Source organism: Hippopotamus amphibius, chromosome X (genome assembly GCF_030028045.1).
Source record: "Hippopotamus amphibius kiboko isolate mHipAmp2 chromosome X, mHipAmp2.hap2, whole genome shotgun sequence".
NCBI lineage: Eukaryota > Metazoa > Chordata > Mammalia > Artiodactyla > Hippopotamidae > Hippopotamus > Hippopotamus amphibius.
The window spans coordinates 126,546,939-126,551,689 of NC_080203.1; positions in this window are offsets into that span (position 1 = coordinate 126,546,939).

A 4,751-nucleotide genomic window follows, 5' to 3' on the forward strand; every position below is an offset into this window, starting at 1 on the left:
AAAGGACTCTGGTTTCTAACCAGGGGCAGAGCTTCCAATTGGTTGCCTCACTTCAGTGAAATGAGGGCAGCTGCACTCTTAGTCCAGGGTCATGTAAAACCTGCTTCTCAAAGTGGGGTTCCTGGGAGCATTGTTTCCTTCTGAATTGATTATTGGCGCCTTTTGGAGAGAGTCAAAATATTGGTAGTTATGTTTAAAGGTCTTTAGTCCACCTAGTCGACCTGGAGAGAATCTGAAACTTGCCAAGTGTGCCACGAGAAAACCAGCTGATAACCATCAGGATTAATCTACTGGACTGCAAAGTCAATAGTGCCCCAGATCAGCTGAAAAACTATTCGATACGATAATAAGTGCTCTTTACCGAGAGTTTATTGTGAACGAGCCTGTTTTTAACCTTTCTACTATGTATTATCTCATTAAATACTAAAAAAAAGAAGTAAATATCTTATTATCCTTTTTTTTAAACAAATAATGGAATCAATGCAGAAAAGATACTGGACTTTTCCCACGTCACATACCATGGAAGTGATATTCACACCAGCAAAAATCAAATGCCTTCTTATCAAACCACTTTGCCATGCAAACAATACGTACAAATCAATGGCTTTCTCACATATAAACAATAACTAATCCAGATGGATAACAGGAGAGCTTCCATGCAAAACAGCAACAAAATACGAACTACCTGGGAAGAAAACTGACAGGAAACGCTTGGGAACGAAGAAGGTGGTAGCTGGCCAGGGGACAATGACGCCTTGCCTAGCAGGCTGCTCGCTATCCACTTGCCCCTCTGAATCTGCTCTCCACACCTTCCCACCCGGCTCTGTGTCCCAGGAGGCTGAGTCATACAATCTTCCTCACTAGCTGGCAGACTTCCGGTTGGGTCTGGCCAATGGGGAGAAAGGTCAGAATATTTACCCCTGGGCTCCTCCCTCTCCAATGCTGTGGGTTGGCTGCCACCCTGCAATGAAGCTCTTGTCAGGTGATGCTCCCCTCATGGCCACTTTTCCCGAATTCCACTAATTGTTTCTTCGCCTTGCCATTTTAAGCCTGGGGTCGTGAAGACTCAACCCTTGAAATGTCACACCATTGTTTCTGATTTCCCTAAATCCCGTCCACACTGTCATGAATAGTCATTTTGCTAAACGCATTAATTTCTTACTCTGAGTGTGCCACTTGTTTTCTGTCAGGACCCTGAAAGATGCAGAGAAGATGTAACTAGATGAAGAGAAATAGATCATGATTAGGGTTAGAGGTCACAGCTGGGCATTTTTTGTTTTTCACAAAGATTAGAGCTATCTTATCCATAAATGTCATCATCTGGATAGGAAAGGGTACATGATCAGATATCTCTTATGAAAATGAGGCATTGGATCTGACTGGGTTAAGAACCCCGGTGAGATCAGGTAATTTCTGAATGAAAAAGTAACAGGGGGAGGATTTCTCTTCTCCATCTATAAACGCATTATAACGCTGTATTACCTATGATGGCATGGTGCCAGCATATCAGAGAAAAGGAGGAGACAGCAAAGTTAAGTAAAAGCACGTATGGGACATTAAAGTCACATCAATGGCAAAAGGAATTATTAAGATAAAGTTGGGGGACTTCCTAGGTGGCAGTGGTTAAGAATCTGCCTGCCAATGCCGGGGATACGGGTTCAATCTCTGCTCCAGGAAGATCCCACATGCCTCAGAGCAACTAAGCCCGTGTGCCACAACTACTGTGCCTGAGCTCTAGAGCCCATGAGCCACAACTACTGAAGCCCGTGCACCTAGAGCCCATGCTCCACAAGAGAAGCCACCACAATGAGGAGCCTGTGCGCCACAGTGAAGAGTAGCCCTCACGTGCCGCAACTAGAGAAAGCCCGCGTGCAGCAACAAAGACCAAATGCAGCCAATAAACTAATTAATTAAAAAAAAGATATAGTGGGGCAACTGGCTTAAAGTTTAGAACAAAAATTAAGCTGTAGTCTTACCTTGTTTCTTACATCAAAATTAATTTCGTATGGCTCAAAAATTTAAATGTATGACGTTGAACATTAAAAGTACTAGAAGAGGGGCTTCCTAGGTGGCACAGTGGTTGAGAATCCGCCTGCCAATGCAGGGGACACGGGTTCGATCCCTGCTCCAGGAAGATCCCACATGCCGCGGAGCAACTAAGCCCGTGCACCACAACTATTGAGCCTGCGCTTTAGAGCCCGTGAGCCACAACTATTGAGCCCACGTGCTGCAACTACTGAAGCCCACGTGCCTAGAGCCCATGCTCTGCAACAAGAGAAGCCATGGCAATGAGGAGCCCACGCACCACAATGAAGAGTAGCCTCCACTCACTGCAACTAAAAGAAAGCCCGCGCACAGCAAAAAAGACCCAACACAGCCAGTAAAATAAATAAATTTTTTAAAAAAGTACTAGAAGAAACCATAGATAAATATTTGTATAATCTTGAAGTGGGAAAGTCATTCTAAGTATGACAACAACAACAGCAACAAACAGACAAAAGACCAATAGCAACAACCCCAGAGTCTGAAAGAAAACACCAAAAAGCTTCAGTTGTTGTGGAGCATGGGCTCAGTAGTTGTGGCACATGGACTTAGCCGCTCCGTGGCATGTGGGATCCTCCCAGACCAGGGATCGAACCCATGTCCCCTGCATTGGCAGGAGGATTCTTCACCACTGCGCCACCAGGGAAGCCCCTGTTATTTATCTTTGATTCTATCTGCTGGGTCCCCGATGATACTGCAGACACCTTGAGACAAGGATGCATTGTCCCCAGCATCTCGTCCATAGCTGGTACTTAAAAATCATTTTTCATGATGGTGAAAATGAAAATGACCATAAAAATAAGAAAAATTCGATCACTTAGGTCAATTTTGATTGCAAGAGTTAGTCGTGGCCCCCGTGAGCCACCCCCATCTGGGTGACATCGTGGGCCCAAGCCCCCACAGGTTAGTCAGCTCAAGAGAAAAATAAGCTAATGATGGAGAGGATAGAGTGCTTCTATTTATCTCGGGAGAACAGGCCTCTCGTTGGCTGGGATACCTCATACTTGGCTTTCTAAGTCTCACTGCATTTCTTTTTCTTTCCTTTTAGATGGAAATAAGATGGAAATGGCCCTTGGTGGGTAGTTAAGGTTTAGTGTAGGGTTGGTAAATTTAGCAAATTGGGACATGCCGATATTAAAAGATTATTTGTTAGTTTGTCTGAAGTTCAAATTTAATTGGGTAGCCTGTATTTTATCTGGTATCCCTAGTTTAGTGTCATATTTTAATCTAGAGAATTAAACATTGAAGGAGTCCTAAGATTAAGTTTCTGAAATTAAAAGGAAGGCCAGACTCAAGCGGCATCCAGAGTGGTGGGTGAACAAGTACACAAGTGGGGACAGAAACCCCAGGTTTGAGCCCCAGCACTGCCATTTGACTCTGACATTGACATCAAAGGGGTTGAATGGAAACAGCATCATACATACTCTCCTAAAGCTGTTGGGAACCTAAATAAATCCTTTAAATAAGCTGCTCTATTCCAGCTAATGCTGTGTTTCTCTATTTGGGCGAGCGTGTGAGTGACAGATAAACCCCACTGCTTCCCCAATATCTGTTGGCTGTTTCCACTCTTGCATGCTGAAAGTCAGGGTTAGCTTGAGGAAAAGGAGAGAGAAGTTTAATGACAAGCATCATAGTATTTTTATAATAAGGCTGAAATTTTAACCCTTTCCGTTGGATACAACCATGAACGTTTTTCAAATAAAAATCTTTACTAGAAATTTGCAAAGTAACACAACATTGTAAAGCAACTATACTCCAATAAAAACTAATAAAAAAAATTTGCAGATACCATGAGCCTGCTCTTTGTAAAGGACACGTGGAAATAGAACACAGCCTCCACAGTTCCTTCATATATAGTATATTTTTAGCACTGTAAAGCCTCAGTGTCATAATTAACCTTGTCTTTTGTTTTATTCCCCCTCCTCCTTTAAACTGAAATGTGAAGTCTCTGCTTAGTCCTGTAAGTTTCATTTTACTTTGAAATGAAAGTGTTCTCTGAAAAAGTCCTTGGCAGGATATGCAAATTCATATAATAAAAACCTTCTTTCGTGTCGAGGGCTGGTCCCACGTAAATATTAGAGTTTACCAGATGAGTCCAAGGGATAGGATGCTTTGAAAAAAGGCCCTGACGGAAATAATGGAGTGGATGACTTAAAAAGAGAGAAGTTCTGCCTGCTGCCTTGGAAAATCAGAAGCAGTTTTGCCAGGTTGGCATCACAGATAATTCCTCTCACCAACTGGTTTTCGTAGACTCATAAGTGGATTCATTAGTAACGTACAGTGGCAAGAACACTCGCTTGGGATACAAGAGAGATGGCTTTGTAATAAAAATGTGACCTCATACCCGCACATTCCTTCATGTTTATTACACCATGGAGTTAGAAGCACCATCACTCGCAAAGCCTAAGAATAAAACACCTGTGAGGTAGCTATTGTTAAAACCTGGTTTGCCCATGAGGAAGTCAATACTCCAAAAAGTCATACATCTACTATACAAAACCGGGTTGCCATTCATGTTTTTTTTACTCCACTGCCCATGTTCTTCTTGAAAATCAGCCAGGACCTCAGCAATTCAACCAGATAAAAAAGTCCTTTTTGAGCTTATTTTCCATATTTGATGTAACTATTCATAATAGAAGCTGTCATATTTCAGTGATTTATTGCTCTGTAACAAGCCACTCCAAAACAACAGTTTTAAGTACCGGCTT